At 35.9% G+C, this 27,901-nt stretch overlaps 1 pseudogene; it reads left to right on the forward strand.

The window, feature by feature from the left end:
* The first annotated feature begins 4,894 nt into the window (after positions 1-4,894).
* Positions 4,895-13,202, forward strand: LOC133183682 (uncharacterized; annotated as a pseudogene).
* The last annotated feature ends 14,699 nt before the right edge of the window (positions 13,203-27,901 follow it).

Here is a 27,901-nt window from a genome sequence, read left to right on the forward strand (position 1 = left end):
GTTTTGTGGGGAAATGAGCAAATGAAAAACGAAACCCACTGCTGCCTAAATTTTGATATTTTTAAACTGTTATAAAAATCAAACGTCTGCAACTTATGAATATGTGTAGACTATTAAAAAATCTAAATGTAGAAAACTTAGTTTGCATTGAAATGAACACCCATTAGTTAATCTGATAATAATATTCGACAAGTGTTGACCTGACCAGCTTCAATACCTGATTTGCTAGACATGAATGAAGTATTCCAGAACGGCCAAATGTTATGTAACCTGTAATGTATAATGTGATAATTATGACATCAGGTCCGTTTGGGTGTTTAGCATGTTTCTATTACTTCTCATGCTCTCCAATTGATAGGTCAGGTAGTATATGAAGTTTGCAAGTTCGAGTTATCACAAGAATGTTATTGAACAACTTGGCCAAAACCTTAACTAAATCCCCCATCGGCCCAATAACTGAAAGCTCATTGTTCTTGACCACACTAGACATTGATACCCTAACACAGCTAGTCTGGGCAATGCACCCTTATGCCTGTAACTCTGAACGTTTAATCATAAATCACTTACTTACTTTTGGACCTAATATTAATAATCGTCAGGTTGAAGTCGGTTCAGCAGTTCAAGACAAGATTGATTGATTGTATGTTGTTTTAAGTCCCGTTCGAAAATTTTCACTCCGATAGAGACATCACCATATACCGGTCAAGGGCTTCAAATTAAGACCTTTACTCGGCACTCAGGGTCATTGAACTGTGAGGGTTCTTATCGTGCCAACGCCTACCGTGACACGGGGTCTCGGTTTTTAAGGTCTCATCCGAAGGACCAGCAACTTTCACTTCAAAGTGCCGAGCGCTTGGCGAAGGAACAGTTGCTATACCTATTTTTTATTGACTTCGGTCAGTCGCGGTCGTGATTCGAACACACGACCTTCCGATCAGGGAGCGAGCGCTCTACCGACTGAGCTACCGTGACGGCTTCAAGACAAGAAGCTGAAGACTTTAAAAAGTTTACGACCGACACACTTCACAAGACGAACAAAAATAGCAATAGTTCACCCCCAGAAAATTTCACTGAAATCAGATTAAAGATGTAGAAGTAGCATTTTGAAAGATTTCTATTTTTAGTAACCATGGCAACACCGTTCAACGAAATCAAAAAGTGATGTACAGAATGTATCGTAGTGCAATCTACTTGCGTACTAAGTTATATTGACTGTAGGAGGAGTATCATTTTGATTTTTTTTTATAGACATAGAGACGGCTAGACAAACAAAGGACGGATAATTTACTATAATTTTTTACTGTAATTTACATAAGCTCTTCTGGACTCTGACTAATAGAGCTAAAAAAGACGCAAGTAATCAAGTGATGCAATTAATCTTGATTTATTCCAGGCTTGGGGAAGAGGAGTTACACTGTAAAGAAATGCATAAAGGCATCTGTTTTGCAGATTGATCTTGCAAAAATTGAGAAAAAAAGTGCCAAATTAATATTACATTGAATTTCGTATATATTATAGCAAACCTAAAAAAGACTAATTTGATATTTTCTATTTGGAGCTAACTCTGTTTACTCAGCTTTCTGGCCTTGGGACATCACCGCTGAGATTTCTCAGAAAATTTGAGTTTTTCATCAAATTTTCGCCGACCAAAGCAGATTAAAAGCGAAATGTTCCTTATCATTACATTCTTGATTAAATGTAAATGCTCCGTTATTGTGCATAAGTTGCGACAGAAAACAAGCAGGGGTCGGTGACATACGGTGGATGCTTGGTTTTGTTTTTTTAATTATTTGTCACTGAATTTCTGATAAGGTATTAGTGAATTAGAAAATTTGCCTGATCACAAATGGCACTGACACCTTATAACTGTAGAGGGGGTTACTTCCCGCATGAAGATACACAGAATATTCTGTTTGACTGGTTTGTGTGTGAGTGAGGGTGTGCATGTATGATGGAGGGCTTATGTGTGGGTGGGAGGGGGTCAAGTTTTCAAGTGCAGTGTTTCACTAAATGGACAAATTTATATATGTATAATGTTATTCCACATGTGCATATGTTTTTTTCTAACCCCCCCCCCTCCTTCATTTCAAAATGGCAGGGACGATCTAGTTTCGTACACGTTATTTTTTTTTTTTTATATTCTCTGATTAAAGTATACATTGTCATCATTTTTATTTCTGAAAAAAAAATACTGATTTTTTTTCTCAACTAAGTCTGAAAAATATGTTGGTGGCATCCGCGTTTTAGAAACATCTTATATTTGAGAAAAATGTTTGGTAGGAAAAAAAACCCTCAAGTTTTCTGAAAAGTCTTAGATTTGAGAAAATACCAGAGTTGGTGGTCCCGAAGCCTGGCTCCAAGACCATAAACTGAAAACAGATTTAAGTCAAAATTTAGATTTTGAATTATCTTGATCGTTTAAATAGTTACAGGTTTGTATAATCTTCCAGTACAAAGAACGAGAGCACATTAGATTGGCATTCGGCAGGAATCTGGACGCACTTGAAAAGTGAAAATTTCATTGATATTTCACATGAAATTTTAGCATTCTTTTGATGTATCGGATTCTTTTGAAATGGTTAAGGAAAATATTTTCCCGGTATTGTGTTTTGATTTGCTAAAATAACTTGAAAATTGATAAATAAGTCATTTGGTACAAAATGTTACATTTTTAAACACGTTTTTTCCTAAATATTTGCAATCTCTGGGTCATCTCTCAATGATTTTGAAACTTTATATGCATTTTAATTGAAAGAAACGAACAAACATTTGTAAAAAAAAAAAAAAAAAAAAAAAAAAATGGAGAGAAGACCCAGAGACAATAAAAAATGAAGTTTAAAAAAAAAAACCCTTTGTGTAAATGAGCGGGTTCAAATCCCACTGCGGGACTAAAGGCCGGTCCTTCGGATAGGACTGTATACACCGGAGGTCCCGTAACACAGTAGGTGCTGGCACGAAAGAGATCCCTCACTTAATTTGCAGCCCTCCACCGATGAGTAGTGGCTTCTCAATATGAGTGAAAATTTCTCAAAGGGACGTTAAACAAACAATGTAAAACTCAAGACACACCTTTCTTACCACTCGACGTGTGAGTGTTGATCGATCGTATTCTAGCAGTCAACGAAATACGTGTCTGCTAGCCTTTATGTAGCAATCTCTGTGGGTATACACATAGCACGTGCATTTTTCATAACTTACGTTATTGATAAACTTAAGTAAATCATTGTTAAGACAATTAAATAGGAGATTTCTTTTTCTTCAATAGTATATTTTAAAAAAAAAATACTCACACCATTTATACTACTGGTATTCCTGAGAAAATGTACATTTCCAAACGATTACTCTATCGGGAAGTTAATTTTTTGCACATTTTCTCGAGTTTGTTAATTATAAATGGCATAAATGAAAAGTTGCAAGTTTGCCACTAGAATTGAATTATTTGCATTGATCATGTAATTTTTTAAAATCGAAATATGAATGTTTAAAAAAAGAATTGCATACTTTTTTTAAAAAAATGAAAGCCTTCACCTTAGGTTCATTTCCCGGTAAAAGAAAAATTCAAAATGGTCAAAACTATAATTAAAGTCTATTAGTTTGAAAAGCGGAAGTACGATTTTAGGTGTAGCTATCTACAGTTCAGGTGGAAGAATTTTCGCCAATGCATCAAAGGTTTATGAATTGATTGTGAATGATATTGGGTTCCAAAGAACGGATACTACACTATAATATAACCAATCTCATGGGCCCAACGCTCACCTGAGTAATTATGACCCTCCTTGTTCTTCATCAGTAGATTCTTTTTACTATTTATTATTCTGTAAAACTTTGATGCTTCGATATTATGAATATGACTTTTCATGGCTTTGTTGTTCTTGAAAAAGAAGATTTTTCAAGATTTCCCATGTAAAACTTTAATCGACCCTTGTGCCCACAACCCACCTCTAGGGGTCATGATTTAAACAAACTTGGATACACTATCTATGGATGCTTTAATATAAATCAGACAGATCATTTCTTTGCTTTCTTGAGGAGATTTTCAAGTTAATTTTTTTCTCCTTTACATTCCCATGAAAAACTTCAATTGAACAGAGTATTCACACCCTACCGCCAAGGGTCATGGTTTGAACAAACTTGAATCTACACTGTCATTAAGCTTTAACATATGTTTCATCTTCTGGCCAATTGGTTCTATAGCAGATTTTTAAATGATCCCACCCGATTTTTTCTTTTTTAAATTATCGCCCTTGAGAAGATGGTGTAGCCCTTTATTTGAACAAAGTTGAATACCCTTTACCAAAGATGCTCTTTGCCAAGATTGGTTGAATATGGCCTAGTGATTCTGGAGAAGATGAAATTGTGAAAGTTTACGACAACGACAGGCAACGGACAAACTCCCTTGAGCCTTCGGCTCAGGTAAGCTAAAATAATAAAAAAAAAAAAACATACACGCAACGTATTCTGCATGACAATCTTTCGTCGAAATGGGAAGCAATAAGTAAGAGTAACTTGGGTAACTAACCTTGAATCAAAATTACACTAGATACAATACCTAGTACCTATAAAATGCACTTCCAGCTATTCAATTGACTTTGCTACATGTACCTCCAATTTCTCAACAACAAAAAAACTTGCGCATTTGCCTTTAAAAAGATCAAATGGCAATAAATTAAGATGAAAGAAAGCAGAAGCAGAAAAGGAATGCGTAGATATTTATTTATATATATATTATACCTCCTTTTGTTGATGCAATACGTAACCTTTTGACTTGTGCCTCTAAAATTTTATACAATAAAGCGGAAAAAAATAAGGCAATGGGCACGGTAAGAACTCATAAGATCCTGTTCTTTTTTAATCTTATCATACAATCATGTCTGAATTTGACAACAAAACTACTCCAATGCCCCGTATCCCCTCCCTGAGGGACGGGTATGGCCTCCCTGTTCATGGCCTGGATTCCGGGAGATTTTATGCCTTGCATATACCAGCACTGACATGTATTTTTCTAAGTTTAATCCGGCTGTTACAGCGATTGTTCTGAGCTTCATGAAAAATCCACGGAGAAAATTTTTCAGTTGGACAAAAAGTGAGAGATTTGTTGTGTATATGGCGATTTGTGATGGTTCTTTTAACATGGCTCATAGTATAGACCATCTTCATATCGTGACGACCAAGCACCATGTATATCCAGCTGCACTCTGTCAGTTTTATAGTTTCACATTGTTAGAGTTCATCACGGCCCAGATTTTAATGGTTAATACTGTGGCGGTGAATGCATTCATGCTGATTAACTTCAATAAGCAGTTGAAATTTGGAAAACGAGACTGGCGACTTCTTTTGTGGATTTTCGGTACCCCTTTTCTAATATCCCTGACAGCGCTTGCAACTAAACAATTTGGACCGACCGGAGCATTGTAAGTGTCTTCAAAAATGCTCAACAATTCTTAAAGAAAATTTAGTTTCCGTCTTTTTAGTTTACCTAATCTGAAAGATTTAATTTTTAATTCCTCTGACTTTTTCTGCTCGAAGTTTGACAGTCTTCTCGTAACCAAAATATACTATAGTAAACTATAGTTCACTATAGTTTAATTTAATATAGTATCAAAGTTTTCACTACAGTAAATCAAAGTTTCTACTATAGTAAGTCAAAAGTAATTTTACTATGAATTTCAAATTGTTATACATTGCAATTGTTTAATATTTAAAGGATATCACTTATCTTATTGTTTCTATATTATTTCTAAAATCTACTTTAGTGTACATGTATACGTAATTATAGAGATAATAAGGCCCTGAGTCTGAATGGTCTTCTCAGACATGTAAATAGTTATGGTATCTAATTGGTTTGCCATTGCCTTACAACATTGATATTGAATGTTGAAATATACTGAACATGCACGTGACTGGAGTTGTGATAAGTAACAAGCTAATTCAGAGAATTTTTGTCCCCCGCTTAAGGATGCGCAGATCTAAAGAAGGAGGGTCGAACCCCCTGGATTTGAAGAGCAAATAAGAAATGCCAATATGGATATTTAGATTTGATGACTTATTTTTAAAAATGTGTACAGAAATTCTTTTTTATATAAAATATTTATCACACACTGTAATAATGATTTTATGAGAAGGTTTGTACACGCCAGACGTCATAACTTCTTCATTTCATATGTTGAATACTATCATTTAGTAAATTGAAAAGACATTTCACATTTCAAGAAAAAAATACGGAATCGTCCAATATTTGAACCCGGGACCTCTCGCATCCAAAGCGAGAATCACACCCCTAGATCAACGAGGTAATTGCCATTGATACTCATCAAATGCAAACAGCAGGTCACATATACATGTATAATATTCACGTTCGATATTGTCAAAATTTTTCACAACACATGGTGTCTAATTTAGCCTTAATTACTAAACAGTTCTCATAGATGTAATTAGATGAAATATATGGAGATAACGAACAGTATTCAAGCTCAGAAGTCCATTAAACAATACAAAATAGGAGCAGAACAAACACAGACCTCCAAAAATTAGGGGTGGGATCAGGTGCACGGAGGAATGAGCATCCCCTACCGACCGGTCACACCCCCGTGTGCTCCTTATCATGATCGGGAAATAACTGAAAAATCCGTTGACAATTCAGTGTGCAAATAATCTGTATCTGTACGTTGTAGAATCCAGTTATAGCTTTTTTACAACGGTAGAGAGAGCGCCGGGTATTATTGGCGTCGATGTTCCTGTAGGTCGGTCTTAAATTCCTCTACAGTTTTTGCAGTTTTCGAGTCCGGTAGGTGATTCCAGTGAATGCACGTGTCGACAAAAAATGAGTGTTGATATTGTGGTGTTCTACTGGTTGGTATGACTAAGCCTATGCTATTGTTACACACGTGTTTCTGGATTATATTTGTTGTATGGTGGTCCCTGAAATGTCTTGGTTTAATTTGGCGCTTGGGTTTGGCCTTTGTTATGAATGAGTGAGGCGGTAGTGACGGCACCATCCCCTCAACCACTTTGTACATGAGTATAAGTCTCAGGCTTGTTCTTCTTTCCTCAAGGGTGTCAATGTCGAGGCTCTTTCTCGTAGATGTTATTGCTCCCGGGTTCCTGTTGCTGTATTCCTTTTTAATAAATCTGATGGCTCTGTTTTGTATCTTTTCTAATTTATCAATATCCCCTTTGAGGTATGGATTCCAGATAGCAGCTCCATATTCCATGATGGATCTAACAAGGGAAATATAAGCGGTTTTTCTGCATTGCTCTGGGACATTTCTGAGATTCCGTCTTAAGAAGCCTAAGGTGGTGTTTGCTTTCTTACTGATGTTATTTATGTGCAGACTCCATTTGAGATCATTGGAGATTTCAAGTCCAAGGTAGGGGTTGTTTTGTACTTCTTGGAGGATGTGGTTGTTAAGTTGGTATAATTTTGATGTTTTCTGGTTTATTGACATAATGTAACACTTTTTAGCATTGAATCTCATGCCCTACTTATTTGCCTAGTCTTCTAGATGGTTCAAATCGTTTTGTAGTAATTGTTGGTCCTTGCTGCTGTTGATGGTTCTATATAGAAGGCAATCATCGGCAAATAAGCGTACAGACGGCATCTGGTAGGTCGTTAATGTGGCATAAGAACATTATCTGGCCGAGGACTGTACCCTGCGGCACTCCTGAGTCTACTGATGTTTCCTCAGACTCTATTCCTTCTACTATTGTTGACATTTTCCTTGTTGTCGGGAAGTTGTTAAGCCAAGTGTGAAGTGTCCCTTGGATGCCATATTGATGTAGTTTATGGAGTAATTTGTCATGAGGTACGGTGTCAAAGGCCTTTGAAAAATCTAGGATGGCAACGTCGACTTGATGTGACTTGTCGTGTTCTGTGAGGAAATCATTAAGCGTTGTTAGGAGTTGGGTCTCACATGAGTATCCTGATCTAAAGCCAAGATTAAAGTTAGTAAGTATGTTGTTTGTTTCCAGGTGTTTCATGATGTGCCTGCAAATGATGTGTTCTAGGATCTTACATGTGACTGAGGTAAGAGAGACTGGCCTGTAATTTTCGGGAAGGTGTTTATCTCCCTTTTTGAAGATACTAGATATATTTGCATCCCTCCAGTCTTGTGGTAACTCCCCAGTGTCGATCGATTTTTGCACGATGATTTTCAAGATTGGTGCCAGGTTGGTTGGACATTCTTGTAGTATGCGGTTTGGTATGTTATCAGGACCAGATGCTTTGGATGGGTTTACCTTCTTTAACAACTTTTCTAGGCCATTCAGGTCAATTTTAGTTGATGTTATAGTACGTCTGGACTTGATTCTTGTGTCTGGCATATCTCCTTTTGATGATTTTGTGAAGACGGATTTGAATTGAGTAGTATTTCTGCCTTCCCTTTGCTGTCGTTTACCAAAGTTGTTCCTTTTTTGCGTGGTGCTATTCCATTTGAATATTGCCTCTTTGATTTGACATACTTCCAGAATGGTTTGTTGTTCTGGGGTCCTTCAATTATGTTAGAATTGACATATTCCCACTCCGCTCTTCTTAGTGATCTTTTGCATTCTTTCTGGTGTGCTCTGTAGTTGGACCACTTCTTTGGTTTTTCTGACCTGGTTGTAAAGCCTTTGTTTCCGTCTAAGCATTTTCTTGTGTTTGTGTTTTATCCATGGGTTGTTATTCCTTGATCTTATTTCTTTGTTTGGTATGTTTGTGTCCATTGTCTTGAAGAGTTGCGTTTTGAATGTTGACCATAGCTGTTGTACTGAGTCATTTCTTTTGTTGTTATCGTCTATTGTTGTTAGGAGTTCCTCTAGATCTTTGTTTATATTACTCCAGTTTGCCTTACTGTATATATAGCATTTTCTAGTTGGTGTACGATTGTAGTGTACCTTTGTGTCCATATCTGTAATTATGATGTCATGATCCGATATGCCTGGTACGTTTATGGATGATTTTACTAAAGTTGGATATGAGACAAAAACCAGGTCCAAAAGGTGATCTTCCCTAGTTGGATGTTCATGTATTTGTGTGAGGTTGTTCGCGCTCATGATGTCGGCGAGTTCTTGTTGTATTTCTCTGTCTGGTCCCTTTGCAGTTGAAGTCTCCTGTAATAATTTTGTTTGTGGTGTTGTTAGCGTCTATTATTTCTAATGACTTCTTTAATTCGTCCAGGTGTTTCTGTTCTCTGTGTGGCATATAAAACGAGCCAATGAGTAGGTCCTTGCTTTACTTTGATTTTTCCCACTGCATTTCTCCTTCTGTTATGAATTCTGGTTTTTCGATTGATTTTATAGATTTTTCTACAAGGATGAAGACACCTCCTCCTAGTGTACTTCTGTCGTTTCTGTATACATTGTAATCTAGTGGGAATATTTCGCTGGATTTAATTGCGTCCTTTGATGGATTTTGTCCTGGTTTTACCCCTTTAAGCCAGGACTCTGTCCCACATACTGCATCTGGTTTTAAATAATAATGAATAGCTGTTTCGAATTCTTCTTTTTTATCTTTTATGCTTCGGCAGTTATAGTAATAATTCGTAGATTTTTTTTTAGGTGGAACATCGTAGGGATTGCTGTCTGTTCTTGATTTTGTAGAATTATGGTTGGTATGACTGCTGTTATTCTTGGCCGGACAATTTTGTTTGTTCATTGGACTGCTTGCTCGTAATGGGCTAAAGACTGATTTTACAGAGTCGGTAGTTAAATCTAGTACCGTGAGTCCTTCGTATATGTTTGATTGTTCTATTTCATAACTTCTAAAAGTGAAAGTGTTGACATTAATGCTTTCACATTTGCAACATAGCCATTGTACGTTTGAGCGCTCGAGAAGCTCATAATCATGGGTACATAACTCTATATACGATTTATGATGCCAGATGTCACATGCATCACAACATACCCCTTGGCATTTCCAGGTAACAGGTAATTCACATAGGCCATATGGGAAAATGCTTTTGTTGTTTAGTCCAGGGTTTAATTCGATGTCCCCGGATAGTATGATTATCAAAAGTGTCAGGTTTGTCGCTTTATTGTTTCTGAGCGGGATGTATATTGGTCTTCTTCCCGTCATATTCATTTTAGTGTTCATAAGTTGGTATGTAATTTGTTGGTAATTCCATGATTTGACATGGTGTTCAGTGTTGCTTATGGTAAAATGGAGTAGTAGGAGTAGAGTCAGTGCAAACATGATGAACCAGTATAGCGCGGAAAAACCCGTACTGACTGGATCTGTTTACACTATCTCGTTACTTACGACTCGGTGTTTCCCAGCAATCTCTCTTAATTTGTTCTGATATCTTTTTCAACCAGACTTTGGATAGTAATGGGCCTGGGTGAATTCCGTCCACGTAGAGGTTGAAGTTGTGGCGCTTTACTGTTTTCAATTTACGACCATCTCCTACTTCGTTTTGTTAATTTCTCTGACTTCTTTGTTTAGGTTGTATATCTGATTTGCTAGGGCTACGTCTTGATCGTTAAATATGTCTGGGTCCTTGTGTCCTTTCCCTTCGTTCCATTTTTTGATTGAATAAAATGGGTATGTTTAGGATGGTTAGCTTTGAGCCTGGGTATTGTTTGATAATTTCTGATATTTCTCTGTATTTTTTGGAGATTTTTTGTATTTCGTCTTCACTGTTGTTTCTAAGACTGGTGTACTTTTTGTTTTTGCTTGTGAGGTTGCACGTTCCTATCTAAACGTATAACCAGATGACTCTGTGGTTTATAAAACTTTTTGCGATGTTTCTTTTCAACCAGCTGGTGCTTTCTTCAATCCTTGCTCCACTTTTCGATTGCCAGATAATTTGTTTCTCTACTTCAGTTGGTACATGGTTTCGTAGGTAGTTTCCCTTACTATCCGATAGAATAATGGGTTTAAGTTTCCTTTCTCCAATGGGAGCTGATCGTGGTTTTTCTATATATTTCCTCTGTTTTCTGTCATTTGATTAAATAATTTGATAATAGAAGATGATGGATGGTTAGGATATAAGATGGATGTTCGGTTTAGATTCCATATGGCGGTGGTGAGAGTTATCAAAGTGGTATATTGGGGCTGGGAACCGACTTACCAACCTTAAACGCCTACATTACGCGAGTCAATCATATATCGCAGTTCAAACTGTATCATTAACTAAATAATTTCACTTGTTGATGAAATTATACTGTATTTACGTTGTTTTTTCTCCTCAATATCTTCTCTGCCAAAATTTTTCGCCTTTCCTGTCGCGCATGCGCTCTCTCTCTCTCTCTAACAATTAGTATGAAAAACGTCAGTCAGCATTTGACTCAATGATAAATTGTATTTGCTGACAAGGTCATTGTATCGACCATAAAACTTACGAAATGATGACTTTAAACTAGACAGCTGATATTCTTGTTTCATCAACTTCTTTGTCAATAATTTACCTCGTTTTAGAAAGTGTACATGCGTAGAGCATGCTCTTGCGTATCGAATCAACTGAGATATATACCCCGTATGCAGGTGATGAAGCTATATTGCTGCATAAGTAAGGGAATGTAACGTCCGACGACAACCTGTATTATATGTAATACTCTCCACATGCTCCTGTTTTTTTTTTTTTACTTTTAATACAAATGGGGAGTAACTCCAAAACTTTGAGCGTGATCGATGCCAACAATTTTCCGGGGCCATAGGAGTTATGGTATAAAATTTCATTGCAAAAGATCAAAGGCTTCTCGAGAAATTGCGCGGAAACGAAAGTGTTTTAAGAATTTTTGACCTTTGACCTCAAAATCAATAGGAATCTTCTTTAGGCCATAGGGGTCGTTATTTAAAATTTCATTGCAGAAGCTCAAAGGCTTCTCGAGATATCGCGCGGAAAGGAGAGTGTTAAAGACAGACAGACGGACGGACAGACAAACCCAAATTAATATACCCCACTTTCAGTGAAATCGGGAGACAAAAAACATGGCCAAAGGAACAGCTGGGATACAGTATCCGCCCCGATAATTTTGCCGATATATAGTATACTATAGAAAACGGTTTCTATATGCTTGTGCCCCCCTCAGTAATAACGTCTGATAACTCTTTGGTTTGCCAAGGGGAAGTTTACTTGGGATCCCCCCAAAAGAAAACTTAAATGTTTGGTTGTAACACCCCTCCGTAAAGAAATTGTCTCTTTGGTCATATTGCAATTTTTGTTATCATTTTACTACTACACGGTAAATTCATAAATAAAAACATGACACGACTAACAAGTTTTCTACTGATCACATCGTCTGCCCTAGGCTAAACTGTTAACAAAACAGAAAATATGTGGCCTTTTTGCAATACAGATAATTTTTATATAAATTTATTATAATTATCATTGAACAGATTATAATGAGAATATAAGCATATTTTGCATAACAAAACCGAACAAAGGCAAAACGTAACAAAGGGGAGTAATCGAATCTTGAATGATTATAATTTAAATACTGAATCTCGAAATTCCAGTTTCATATTTTGAACCTTCTGGCCCCAGGATAATGAAGCAGTTTTAGACTTTGTCAGAAATTGCAAGTTGTCTTAAAGTTTTATTGCAGAACACACATAAAAGTTTAAATGTTATTCAGAATTGATGCCCTTACATGTTGTTTTTCATGATCCTTGGGTCTGGGTCTGAGTGTATAGAAAAAATTCATTAATACGAGTACAATTGTGAAATCAGCCGAGCGCTGTGGTCCATCGGTCCATTGAATATTTTGCAATGAAATTTAATTTTTTTGTTTAGATAATCTGATATAAAATGATACTATACATTAATTACATTTTAGCTGCTTCTTTGACGGTGTAAACGGCCAGCTGGCTCAATTTCTGTTGACATCGCTTCCTCTCGCAGTCATTCTTATTGTAAATGCAACACTCTACATGGATAAAACTCCGTTCTATGGAACAAATTTTGAAGGTGCCTCTTGGGAAACAAGCCTCTGCAACCAGGATGAAACATGCAGCAGTTCGAGCCATGTCATTATTTGTGCTGGCGTTCATCATTCCGTGGTGGTCGCTGGCTATGTTTGGAATCTGGGTGTTTATCAAACCCATTAGTGTTCCTCCAGTGATTTTCCACACAGTTATCATATTCTCAAACATCGGTGGAATTTTGAATCTTAATTGGGGTGTATATCTTGATAAGACGAGGAATTCATCTACACAAACAGTTTGAAGAAAGCTCGAGCCGGACTTGGACTAAAGAAACAAGTCATACAGAACTGTAGAAATTTAATTTCAATCAACAGTTCCCTATTTTTGTCCCCCGCTTTCACTGAAAAAAATGATAAATATTCTATATAAAAAGAACCTTCTATACACATATTAAAGAATAAGCAATCAAATCTTTATATCCATATTGGCATTTTTTATTTGCTTCAATTTAATCATTCTACAAATACAGGGGGAGTCCGACCCCCCCCCCCAACTGCGCATGCTCTTCTTTTTTCCCTAAGCGGGGGACACAAATTCTTTGAATTAGCTTGTTCCCCTTAATTCGAAAAAAAAGTGTTTTTACGATCTATTGAAACAAAGCAACCAAGAGATTGGGTTGGGCTTTATGGGATTTGATTACATGACCAATCAGTATTATAAGTTTGATATATATATATATTATAACTACAAAAGTTGTGCCCCTTGTGTGGTCAGCGAAAATGTCAAAAGGAAAAGAAATGGCAGTTCTCTTCTTTATGCTACCAAACATTTGAGCATGCTCAGCAAAATTTAATCCACTGTTTTTTTTTTCTTTCGATGTTTGGGTAGCTCCATCCATGGCCAATCAATATACAAGATTCAGAGATTTTTTCCAGTCAAATGACAAACTTACAAACCAGAAAACTACAAAGGCTACTGAATTAGCTTGTTCCCCTTAATTCGAAAAAAAAAGAAGTGTTTTTACGATCTATTGAAACAAAGCAACCAAGAGATTGGGTTGGGCTTGATGGGATTTGATTACATGACCAATCCGTATTAAAAGTTTGAAAATGATACCTTATTTCTATATATATATATATATATATATATATATATATATATATATATATATATATATATATATAAAATAACTTTACAAAAGTTGTGCCCCTTGTGTGGTCAGCGAAAATGTCAAAAGGAAAAGAAATGGCAGTTCTTCTCTTTATGCTACCAAACATTTGAGCATGCTTAGCTAAATTTAATCCATTGTTTTTTCTTTTCTTTCGATGTTTGGGTAGCTCCATCCATGGCCAATCAATATACAAGATGTAGAGATTTTTTCCAGTCAAATGACAAACTTACAAACCAGAAAACTACAAAGGCTACTGTGAAAATTCTATGGTTTTTTCCTAAAAAATGGCGGCCAAGGGAAATAACTTTTGAAAATTGTGGATTCAGCCATGAAAGGTTCCCCTTATTCATTAGATCAATAGCTTTGAATGTAAAACCCCCATGATATTTTTTATCGGAACTAAAAACGATTTAGCGGTACCGGCTATGAGTTCGATAAAATGTCGAGTTTAACAAGAGTTTTTTGCAGTAGTTGTATTCACGCAGGTCATTTATTTCAGAAATAGTAGTTGACCGCTCAATATCTGTGTTAGGGACCCTGACAGCCAAATGACATAGGTTTATCTTTCATTGACCTTAATGACACCGAAATATAAAAAGTGTTCAAATCGGCTCTTAACTGTCACCCCTATTAAGCCGAGGTCCATTTAGTCAGATTGACTTAATTTAAAAAGCATTTTACAATTCACGTAGAATTGATGTATCCTGGTTGTCGTACATGATAGTTTGATAACGGTTTCATAACGTGGTTAAACAATTCAGCTACTAGAGCTGATGATGAACACAAAAAGTGTACTTGACTTCCACATTACAGTTTTTCATATTATAGGATCAAATTTTGGATCTTTTCAGGCATGCAGAATTTGTCTACTATAGAGGATGATCGCTTATAATGTTGTTAAATACGAATATTAATTATCTGTAAAGCCAAATTTCACATTTATGATGTTAAAACAAGTGCTTATGTTTACTTTTTACTCTCCATTTACTATTATAAAAGTGATTTTTTTAAATTAGATATGTATTTATTTTTATACGTTATATTTTATAGTTTCTTTTCTAATGAAATTCTAATTCATCATGATGCAAAATGGCAAGGAAATCCTATCAATGTAACTAATGCACTGAAAAATATATTCTCCATGGATTCCGGTTATTCAAGCCTATTTAAAGATTTTGCTAAATTTTCCTGAAGAAGATCCAAAGAACTCACGAATTTCTTATTTCATTACTGTTTACGGATTAATGCATCAATAAAAATTAGAGACTTTTTTCTTTTTGAATTTGTTGTAGAAGTACCATATACTGTAAAATCACATATTTTAGGTGGGTCAAATTTTTGAATAAAAAATATTGGTTCGTGGGGATTTGATTTAGTGGTTGAAGAAGTCAGAGTTGTTATATATTTGAAAGTTCACATTTCGTTGGGGACATGAATTCGTGGGTCTTTTTACACCACAAAAACAACGAAAAATAAACCCCCACGAAATTAGTGGTTTCACAATAGTACCTAATTATATCGGGAGCGAGCTGCAATCTTTCTTCAGCTGCATTCTTTCTCAACTACTCGGCAGTAGTTGGAGCTCGACAAAAGTATGAATAATGTTCTTATTGACTTACTGAAATAAAAACCATTAAGAACCCTCTCTACACTGCACACTGGAGAGTTCTGATTCTGTGGTATTTTTCTGCAGTTAGGGTAATCTGCCCTTTAATCTAAATTTAAATAAATTGATATCTACAGGTATTACTCTATTTGTAATCAATTCAAGCATTCTAAGCATTTTTAAAGGCCAAGATAAATTAATTGAACACTTTATTTTCATATATTTTTTCCAATGAAGTAAACAACAGCGATTTCTGTTCATTGATACTTTGCTGTCTTTGAACATGTTACCTGGGGGTAAATACCATATATCATTAATTGAAAATTTAATAGATAAGCTTAATATTTACACATTTATATAAAATAATTTTCTCAGCGTCCAAAACATTTTGCACTGGTGTAAGGATGGTCCTTATATGTATCATAAATATCTTAAACAAGACTAAAACTTTTAAGCAAGTGTAAAGTTGTGTAGATCCCTCAGGCGTGGACTGTGAAAGTTTATATTACCTTCTTCAAATTTTTAGAGATGTTTCAAATACTGCCGTCGCTAGAGATAGCAGATTTGATTGACTTGTCATTCTTTGAGAACCCAAAGAATAGAATCTATTCCTTCATTGGTGATCAGAAAATAGAAAACACGGTGAAAGCAACCAAGGGGGATTTTAACGTTTTTACAGAGTATTTGTTCGGACAAGGCGAGTTTCGACCAATTGAAAATACTCCCCAAAGGAATTGGACGTTGATATACGCAAGAAAGACGGAAATGAATACGAGCTAGGTTACCTACATCTATCTTGGGAAACTGATGTCAATGGTTACTAAGGAATGTGGTATAGAACACAAAACTAATCCGAAAGACCTGTGTTAAGACAGGAATTGCACGGGACAAGATGAAGCACATAACCGACCTCAAAATACTCACACACTGGAGTCGTATGATGGTCTGTCTGATGATGGACAAATTATGATGTCTGATATTCTAACAGCAAAAGATGCTGTCAAACCATTTGCATGGGTGCGCCTACCCAGGGGAAAAATTGTTGATAAAACTTCCACCATTGACAGAGACAATGAAGATTCCAAGTGCTCTCCAATTACTCTCTGTTCTAATCTTATTTTGGAAATGGAACACTGTCAAATTTGTTTGGAAGTGGGACTATTCTCATTAACTGCACGTTCAACATCAGTGTGAACATGGCCCAGGGAACTCAAAAATGAAGTTATATAATTGTTATTCCTCTGTCATTGATATGTGATAATTTACTTAGTAGCATTGATATGTGATACCCTAAATTTTTACATGATTCGTGTGTTCAAGTTCAGAGGTTTTATTAGATAACTGTGACATTTATTATGGTTTTTTTTTGTTTTTTTTGTTTTTGTTTTTGTTTTTTTTTTTACATTTATTGAACTTCTTGTCTACATATGTTGCATTTCTTGTTATCTTGTAGATTTTGCTATTGGATTAAATTGAGCAATTATGCTGTATTTCTTCTAATTAATTCTATGCAGGGTACTGGAGTTTGGGAAAAAAATATCTTTTTTCAATACACAAAACTTAAATAATTGAAAATATCATAGAGCATGTATAAATATCAATAAAATGGCTCAATAAGAAAATCAGTGCATGATAGGGAGGTTGAATAACACAATAATGAACACTTTTAACAAAAGTGCTGATATTGAACATTTGTACTGTACAAACCAAAATTGAACAATTCTCATTAAATAAGAGTTATTTTATTAAAAAATAATAAAGTCCCACCCTAACACCAGAACCGCAGACCCAGGGGCCATGCGATTCATAATTTTGGAAGAGACACCCTTGTTCATCATAACTATGTACTTAGTTTGTTTAATACCCAGGAGAAGAGAAGATTTTTAAAGAAATAATGCATTTTAAATATATTATCAATAGAGCCCCATTCTAACACCGGAACCCCTGATCAAGGGGCCATGATATTCAAATTTAAAAGAGGCACCCTAAGTATGCATTTAGTTTGTTTGCTTTGTACCCAGGAGCAGAAAAGATTTTTAATGAAATAATGCATTTTCACTATTTAATTTATAGAGCCCCCCACCCCACCCCACAACAGAACCCCGGACAGAAGTGAACATGAAATTCAAAAAAAAAAAAAAAAAAAAAAATGGAAGAGGCTCCCCTGCTCATCATAACCATGCACTTAGTATGTGATCCAAATACACAGAAGCAAAAAAGAGATTGTCAAAGAAATAATGCATTTTCACTATATAACCAATAGAGCCCTACCCAAACACGTGAATCCCTGACCAAGGGCCACGTTATTCAAAATCTTGGGTAAGGCAGTCTTGCTTATCATAACCATGCATGTAACTACATCTACCAAATACCCAAGAGCGAGGAAAATTTTTAAAGAAATAATGCATTTTTACTATATAACCAATATAGCCCCCCCCCCCCCCCACACACACACACAAACACACCAGAACCCAGAATCAACCATATTCGCTAGATCTCGGTCATTGTGAGAACTTTTTTATTCCAAAAACTCAAGAAAACACTCATAGGAAGAATTTACAATTTTAGGTAGGTCATGGAGAGTGCTACTATTCAGTGTCTTTTGAGCATCCCTAAAAAGAGTGTTCTGATCATACGTACAAAGACTTTAGACAAGTGTAAAGTGTAAAGGTTTACAGGATTAAAATTTATAAAGAAACTGCTTCTTTTGCTTTTCTAATTTTTAGATCACATTTTGCTTTACTTATTGAACGACCTTCGTAGATACTGCTCTGCTCTTTATTGATCTTTCAGAGAAAGAATTTCAATTTCAACCTTCTAATACGGATGTTACTTCGTGGAACCATGAAACGTTGTGACATGTTAGAAGTCCATTGAAAGATACTTATAAGGTGCAGTGAGCGTTTACATGAATTACTTGCCAATTTATTACTCTGAACGTAAATTTCTTGACTTCTGCACATCCCATAGCCAAGGTTTGAACAAACAATTGTGTAAAATTAACCCTGTCATATAAGCTGTCCTTGACCACTGCATCTCTCAGGGGCAAGGTACATTTCCATACCTGTGGCTTGTGTAATCTACATTGTTAAGTAATATCCCCGTGACCACTGCACCTCCCATGCAGTGTAAGGGTACATTGTACATTTGATGTGTGAACTTTGAACTCTATGAACATTTGTCATAATGTTGCTGGGCCTGCTCTTTGTTTGTATACAAGCGCCAAATAAAAATAAGAATTTACTCCATAGTTTGGAGTATTCATTGCAACTCGTATCATTCATAGCTATTGAACTGATAAATAAAGGAGAGCCTTTATTGTAACAAAGAGTTTAATGATCTTTTAGACATAATGACATATAAATAAAATGCATCGAAATCGCTCGGTGACTTTGTTACAGTTGATCGTAGACAGCAATGGTTAGTTTTGTTTGAAAAAACGCGCAGAATAAAAGTTCTTTCATAGATTTAATCATTTATTTTGTGTTGCCGGATCTGTTTACAATCAAAGACAAGATATAAAAACAGGAAAATTAGGAATCTTTTAAAAATTAAAAAAATCAGAGAGGAAAAAGAAATTTACTTGTTAAAGTTTGAAGGTTGAGATCTAGAAGTAAGTCAAAAGATCAAGATATAATGTCTGAAAATTTGATGAGCGAGATTGAAGACTTGAAAAGAGAAATTTCTAGCAAAGAACGTAATATTCTAGAGTTGGAGGACATTATTAATTGCATTGACAATGATGTCATTCAGACTTTTCATGAAGGTTAGAAAAAAATTATGGCCCTTGTCACAGATTTTTGGATGAGCCAGAAAAAAGTTAATGGGGTAATTGAAATTGTTCTAAAAATCTCCACGCAAGTCTCAAGTTTGCAAAGTATGGGTGTTAAGACTGCTGTCAGAGACAAAACGTATCGCTCAGTGGCAAGTTGCTGAAACAATGTTAACAGATGCTGAAGAAAATGAAAATAACTTAAAGCTTAACTGCCTTCATCAAGATGACACTTCTAAATTTTATCGTCTTTTGTCATTGTGAGATCATAAGCTCTCTGTATGTCATTTCTGGTAGTTGACAACAATTCAGTAAGAGTAGTCATGGTAGCTCAGTCGGTAGAGCGCTCGTTGCGAAAGCTCGTGTGTTCGAATCACGGCTGCCACTGACCTAAGTCGACAAAAAATAGGAAGCAGCTGTTCCTTCGCCAAGCGCTTGGCACTTTGAAGTGAAAGTTGCGGGTCCTTTGGATGAGACCTTAAAAACCGAGGCCCAGTGTCGCGGTAGGCGTTGACACGATATAGAACCTTCACTGCTGAGTGCCGAGGTCTAAATTTGAAGCTCTTCACCAGTATGATGACGTCTCTATATGAGTGAAAAATTCTCGAACAGGACGTAAAACAACATACAATCAATCAATCAATAAGAGTTTCAAGCAAACGCAGATAGGTTGTAGATGTGCTTCATTCACTTCTTGAATAGATCGGACTCCCGCTGCTATCAATTCAACACGTGTTTACCATAATGCAAAATCCTTACTAGACTGTAAATTCCTGTTTGGTCTGAAAGATTTTGCATCAAGTGTTATTGACGATTCCTGTTCTAACCTCTTCCAAATATCAATATAACTGTAAATCATGTTTTATTTTTCGCGTAATTAGGCGAGACATCTCGCGAAAAATGAATTATTGCGTTTATTTGTATATATATAGCATGAAAATTAAATTCGCGAAAATTATATTCCGCTTATAAAAAGTAAATAACAATCTCGCGAATATTTTTTTGAACCGCAGTATATGTTGCCCTTTGAATAGATGTGGATTCCTTAAGTGTTACTAATAAAATACAACTGTCTGGCATTTAAGCAGTGTATTTCTGAAATTACTTGTGGTACGTAATATTTTGGAATGGAATAGTGCACCGTAGAAGAGATGTTTTTTTCCAGGAAATTGACACTTGCACTCAATGCCATATATCGCTTGATCCTTTAGACTTTCTGCAGCTACCATTGGGGATTACAATCATTCCTACATTGCTATCTGTTGTTAATTTGTAACATCTTTCCTCAAAGTAGCAAAGATCAGGATGAAAAACGGGGCTGAATTTTCCAGCAAATGTTGCAATGGCATGATTTTCATTGTCAACAACATACTGCACTTTTTCTTCAACAAACGGAGATGGTCCTTTTTTTTTTTTTTTGCTTTACAATTAGAACGTAGTCATAATGTTCTTGCTGACATTTGAGGGTACCTTATGCAAGCGCATGAAACATTGTTCTACCAGTTATTTTTTTATCGACTTAGGTCAGTAGCGGCCGTGATTCGAACACACGACTTTCTGATTACGGAGCGAGCGCTCTACCGACTGAGCTACCGTCACGTTAAAATGAGTTTTAGTTTACAATTTCAGATGCCAAATTGCAATTGTAATACATTGTCTCGTGAAAAAGAAATCATTTTTAAAAGACAGGTAGTCCTGAATAAAAAAAAAATAGCATAAAAGGATGACATCGAGGGACGTCACAGATCAGCAGGAATAATTTTGTTTTGTACTCGAGGAAACCTCTAAAACAAACTCTTAAAATGCTGGAGGGATCAGGTAAACCGTGTGATAGTATATAAATTGGAAAATAGTTTTTGGGTGGTAGTACTTTGAAACATGGCAGGACGACGATAGACGGTCTGCAAGGACGTAATTATGTTCCCCAAACGAATTTTGGGAACATATTATACGTTTTCAATCTTTTTTTTCTTATTATTAACGTCCTATGCTTCAGTCGAAAGACCTTATAGCGATTCTACTGTTTATCATTATGATTTTCCACCCTTTTTTCAGCACAATAATCGATATCTCAGATAGCTCGATTGAATTTTTTTGAAACTTAAGGGATTATGTGGTATGAAATAAACTCGAAACATTTTGAATGCTGTAATTTTTTAAAGAGCCATATAATCGTCTTTTTGTAAAAAACGTTAGAATGATTTACGTTACGTTTCAATTTTGATTCATGTTATATTGTATCCAGGGCCTAATTTCTGTGTTTGGGGTTTATTTTTAACAACATCTTTCATCCAAATATTTTTTTTCTTCAGGAGTCGACACACAAAAGGCTACCGAAAATGTCCTATTCATTGTTAGGTATAAAATATAGTGGACATTTTTCGTGGTCATTGGCACAACTTAACTGAATTTGGACAATAAAATATTTAATTTTTTATCAACATAAAACAGAAAATAAATTGAAATTTTTATTATCATTTTGTGCTTAATGTATCTGCACGCGAATAGTCCCGTGGGCACCGTTATGATAGTTCCTGATGTGATTAAGCCCTTGTAACATGTTGTTCATATTGCCGTCTGTTTGTGACCAGGCCCAACCACCGGCGAACCCTCCGTTGTAAGCGTGATCATAAAGCTGATTAATGGTCATACCACCGCCATTCTTCTCTCGGAATTCCCCAATAACCAAGGGCTTGTGTAAGCCAAAGGCTCCAAAATTGTGCTTAAAATTAAAAACAAGTTTGACAATTATATTTATAACATTCTTGGATATCATATGGACATTGTGAATAGAAATCCTTTATGAAACAACACAATTCAAATAATGAATCTCCTCTCGAAAATGACTTAAACACTACTTCTGATAACAATTCGCTCTTTTTCAAACATTATATCGAAGTGTGTATAGTTTAGAGAAGCGGATATTACATGTACATGTAGACAGTTCTTATTCTTATTGCTAGATAGTGTTTTTTTTTTCATCATTAATGAAATCATCAACTTATTATTCGAATTACTTCAGTTTCTATTTAAGATTTTACCTTAAAAGGGGACTCGGTTCCAAAATGCCCTTGCCAGTCGTAAGAATGAACTTGATAGAAAGAGAGGGTACCCTATGAAAGCAAAAACGGAATATTAATAGTTTTGTATTGTACGTAAAGTGTAACGATCATAAGAAACTATTCGTTTACTTACATGGGTTTTTCCCCCAGCCTTAACTATACAACTGTCTTTGTACATGTTATGAAAACCAAAGTTATCAGTGTTCACTTTTCCATTCCAAGCCCCCACAGTCACTAGAGCGTGTGGATCTACTTCTTTTATGGCGGCAGCCTGCCAATTGAAAAACCTTGAAAAGAAATTTTTAGTTTATTTCCTTGTTGAATAGTAAAAAAAAAACCCTGCTGTGGGATCACAAAAATTAAGGAGATCGAACTTAGACTACATTTTTATTCTTGAATAACTAAGGATATTAATATTTCCTTCACAACATCACTAGAAATCCACGATCAGCATGTAGTTCTACTGGTTTGTACTTACAATAAAGGAGTAGAAAAGTACATGTACAATGTACCACCTGGACTTAAAACATTTTTTGGTCGAAAACATAAACTGATAAACAGAGTTACAAATCTTTGTGTACTCTGTTTTTGTACCAACTTTATTGAAATCTGAGCAAAACTGTAGGAGAAGCATTTCGACAAAAAAGGCCAACAGACAAACAGATGGAAAGACAGACAAACAGAGGATCTTTTAATCTTTGACAAGTGGAACTAATAAACCTGCAAATTTATCGGAATACAAATTATATCGAGAATTAAAACATGCAATTCTTTATTAATACCTCAAAAGTTCCTGTGGTGTATAAAGCTTGCCTGCCCATCCCGCACCGGAGTTATGGAGATGACGCGTATCGAAGCAAGGATCGTTGTTAGTCAGATCAGGTTTCAACTCTCCTTCCGGTTCGTTCATTAAGTCCCAACCACCAAGTGCTGGCATATCCTTCAGGGCTTGTACCATGGGCTTTAGAGCGTTGTTTATATAAGAATGAAGCTTTCCAGTATCCTGTAAGAAATATCTGAATAACTCGAGTGTATGTGTAAGACTGTTTATTACTCAGAGCTTTTCACTGCATACGTGGCAAAATCTAATAATTCATATTTTACCCTGATTAGACCATCGAGACGGTAGTGTGTTTGTTGCTTGACAGCACCGTTCCACAATGTTGGAAACACAAAGATGTTATGGTTTTGAGCAGCTGTTAACATGGACTTCATATCGTTAATAAAGGTGCCGCCATTATCAAGGCCTATCACGTGACCACTGCTATCAAAATGGGGCGAAGACTCTCCTTCGATGTGAATCCATATTCCTGAATGTGAAGATTTAAACATTTTTTTTTTGTATGTTTGTTGTTTAACGTCCCTCTAGAGAATATTTTAACTCATTTTGAATCGCCACCACTTCCGGTGGAGGGCTGCAAATTTTAACCTATGCGCGGCACTTAGGGCCATTAAGCAGTGAGGAATCTTTTTGTGCCAAAACCTACCGCGACACGGGACCTCGGTTTATACAGTCTGATCCAAAGGATGGTATCCACGTCCCGCAGTGGATTCGAACCCGCGACGTAAGGATCAACTCCTTACTCTGCGACTCTAGAGTAGACGCTCTACACTGCGCCACACGGGCGAGATTTGAGCAAGTAAAAAGAAAGATAAATCAAATCCCTTATATCTGGGGAAAATCGCATTTTTCCCCAACATTATCATATCTGTATACAGATTGTTAACATCATTCTGAACATGCCAGGTAAAGAGTAAAAATCTTACGAATAGAGTTGGCTCCAGCGCTCTGCAGTTGCTGAAAAACTTGTTCGTATTTGGCCTTGACGCTGTTATACTGGCCATTTCCAAAGTCGTATGCGTAGTGTTCCCAGGCCTTGTTAATTCCGGCTAAGAATTCCCTGTGGCCATTGTACGTGAAATGGGTCCCCTGTACACTAAGACGAACGCCTGGGAAAAGATGAAGAGTTATGATAAAATATTCATATTTATTTAAATTTTACACAAGGTTTACACTTTCAGGTTGAAATGTGGCAAAATAACGCCTTTTAAGTTTTCTTCTGATGCGCTTATCTATAATTAGCTATAAAAGTTACTTATGTAAGCATACTCTACATACTGGATATGCCGGAACTGTAGAAAATCGAAGAGAAATTAATATTGCAAATTCGAGGATAAAAGAAAACTTAAGCTTTATGTATATTAATGTGCATCATTTTGGGTTTATCTTTCTTTGTTCAGATTGTAATTTGGCATATGATATTTAAAATAAAGGATAAATTTAAAAAAAAAAATTAGTGTCCATATATTTCAACCGATGATATCAAAATCTAATTCCTCTTTGTCCCAGGGCAAACCTTTCCATTTTATTCTGCTGGTTTTGTCCTATAAATGTTTTTGGGAGAGTGACACGCAAAGGGAAGTTATCTTGGACAAAACTTCTTGACAGAAGGACTTGTAATTTGTACAATTCCATCAATTTAAATATAAAATCCGTTGTCTTATAAAAATCTTGATTTCACACGATCGATGAGTCATGTAAATCCAACTACTAGGAATTAATAGCCTTGGAATTTTCAAACTTGTTAAATTTCCATGAAGAAGTAACAAAAAATTACCTTGGAACCAAATCTCTTGGAAACCTCTCTTAAAATGGTTAGGGAAGTTATCTTTTTGTTTTCTTCTAGTGTCAAAAGATTTCCGCGTATATGTAGCCCTTTACATAAAAAATCTTTCAACTTATGCCCTGTTCACAAGGAGAGTTAATTCGCAGTAAATTAATGCGAAGTAATGCCCTGTTCACACGGAGAGTTTAATTCGAATTAAACGTAAGTAACTGCAAATTAAATTTGATCCGCGTTCACACGGAGATTTAAATGGAATTAGTTTACTGCGCATTAAATTACTTCGCATTAGCGCCGTGTTAACGCTAAGCGAAGATAATTTGAATTAAATTTTGAGTCATGCGTACACATTTTAGTGATTAACATAATTTTCCTTTGTTTTTCACTCAAAAATAGCATAGGTACCTATATCTGACCACCGACATTTGGCATGTGACTTAATTTTGTCATCACGCAAAATTTAATTCGAATTCGCTTCCCTTAGCGTTCACATGGAGCTAATGCGAAGTAATTTCATGCGCAGTAAATTAATTCGAATTAAACTAATTCGCATTAAATTCCCCGCGTGAACGATGTTCAAATTTAATTCGAGTAACTTACGTTTAATTCGAATTTTATGATATTCGAATTCGAATATGATTTGATTGTTTGTTGTTGAATCCCTCTCGAGAATTTTTCACTCATATGGAGACGCAACCACTTGCCGATGGAGGGCTGCAAATATATACCTATACTCGGCACTCAGGGCCATTGAGAAGCGAGGGATCTTTTTCGTGCCAAAACCTACTGCGACACGGGACCTCGGTTTATACGGTCTAATCCGAAAAACAGGTCTCTACGTCCCGATGTGGATTCGAACCTGCGACGTAAGAATCAGCTTCGCGACCCTAGAGCAGACGCTCTAACCAGTTACCATTGCACCACGCGGAAGACACACACAGTATGAAATTGCACCACGCGGAAGACACACACAGTATGAAATCGTGATGCTAGCCTAATTCGTTTTTTTTTGGCGCAAAAACAAACAAAACGATTCTTTTAAGATCAAGGCTTTAAGACGGTTCTATTAAGAACATGTTTGTCACACCACAGACACTGTAACGGACAAGCATGGTATCCCGTGGTTTCACAGGGATTGCAGAGCAACAGTTACGACCAATTAAGATAATGCTGCAACTTCTCAGGGCTCATTCATGAACATGCCACGAAAGAAGAATATTTCTTTAAGACGTCACTATCCCTAAGCTAGTAATCGATCCGAAATTAGAAAATCATTTGATTGTATTTAGTTCACATAAACACATTTCAAAAATACTAATATAAAGAGGAATCAATGAAAACTTTAACTTTTCACATGAAAAAAACTCGTTCTTATTTTTTGAAAATTCTTCTATAAGTGGGCATTTCTCTTTCAGATAATTTTTCTATTTGAGAATTACACGTAGATGTGTTCAAGTTTCGGAAATTTATTCAGTATTTGTATATACTGTATTGTCATTTTAATACTATTCACTTATTCAAAGAAATAAACACATGTTAATACTAGTATTAAGTTCTCTTGTTATTTATTCAAACCATGTTATGTTGCCATACTCCTGCATTTGAGATGTGGCAGGGCCATGATGTACACTATATGGGATATAATGGCCAGCGGAAGGCAGTTACTACTACTACTACTATGATTTGCCTCTATTAAAACTTGGTTCTTCTCTCAAGTAATGTTGAATCATTTTAATTCGTGGGGGTCAATGTTCGTGGGCAAGCAAAATTTTACGTGTTCCTGGGAACGTAATTTCGTGGGACACTCGTTTATACGATAGATTCAATGAATCAATATGTTTACAAAATAAACGTTCGTGGGGATGTTAATTCGTGAGTAAAGGTGAACCACGAAATCCATGCACGAACATTGGTCCCCCACGAACAATGATGATTCTACAGTATCCAGAAATGATGTTACGGATTTGATCTTCCTGCTCGAAGACAACACTCTGTGCTTTCGGATACCAAAGTCTGATTAGAATGTCTAGGCAGATACAGGCCAGAACAAAAGAAGCAATAAGTTGTTGCATTGCAGTAAAGCGACAGTTCCAGACATAACTCCTGGATAGGTCATAGTTGTAAATTTTCTGTTTATCATTGGAAAATCGTTTCATCAGCCAAATCTTTTGAACCATACATGCAGGGTCATTTGCAACTATAAAAAAGGGTGGTTTTTCATCAGCTGGGATTGGATGCTTGGAATACTCTTATCATTTTAATAGCAGAAAGGCACATTCACTTATATTTATACATTTGTAATACTGCTTTTTGTCTGTTTAATACTCAGGGGCAGAGAAGATTTTCATGGTATTAATGCATTAAGTTTTGCTAAATAATCAAAACAGCACCGCCTAAACACCAGAACAACCCCACCCAGGGGCCATGAAATTCGAATTAACAATTTTGGAAGAGACACTCTTGCTCAACAAAACATTTAAAGACTGTTTATACACCAATGAAAAATGCTTTTTTGACATTGAGGAAATAATATTTTATAAAGTTGTAAATATTGAGCTTATCTATTTCATTTTCAACACGGGTACGAGCCATTTATCCCCAGGAAAAATGTTCTAAGACAAAAAGAGTGTTGATGAACAAAAATCGTTACTGTTTACGTAAATTTGGGAAATACATCCAAATTGAGTGTTCATTTAATTATTCTGGTCTTACGTTTGAATTGATAAAAATTAAGTAATATACGGTACCACAGAATTTCGTGTGCAGTGTATAAAGGGTCGTTAATTTGTTTGCTTAATACCAGGGGCAGAGGAGATTTTCAAATC

The sequence above is a fragment of the Saccostrea echinata genome, unplaced genomic scaffold, assembly GCF_033153115.1.
Source record: "Saccostrea echinata isolate AGI-Se365-2 ecotype Australia unplaced genomic scaffold, CSIRO_AGI_Sech_v1 ptg000009l, whole genome shotgun sequence".
NCBI lineage: Eukaryota > Metazoa > Mollusca > Bivalvia > Ostreida > Ostreidae > Saccostrea > Saccostrea echinata.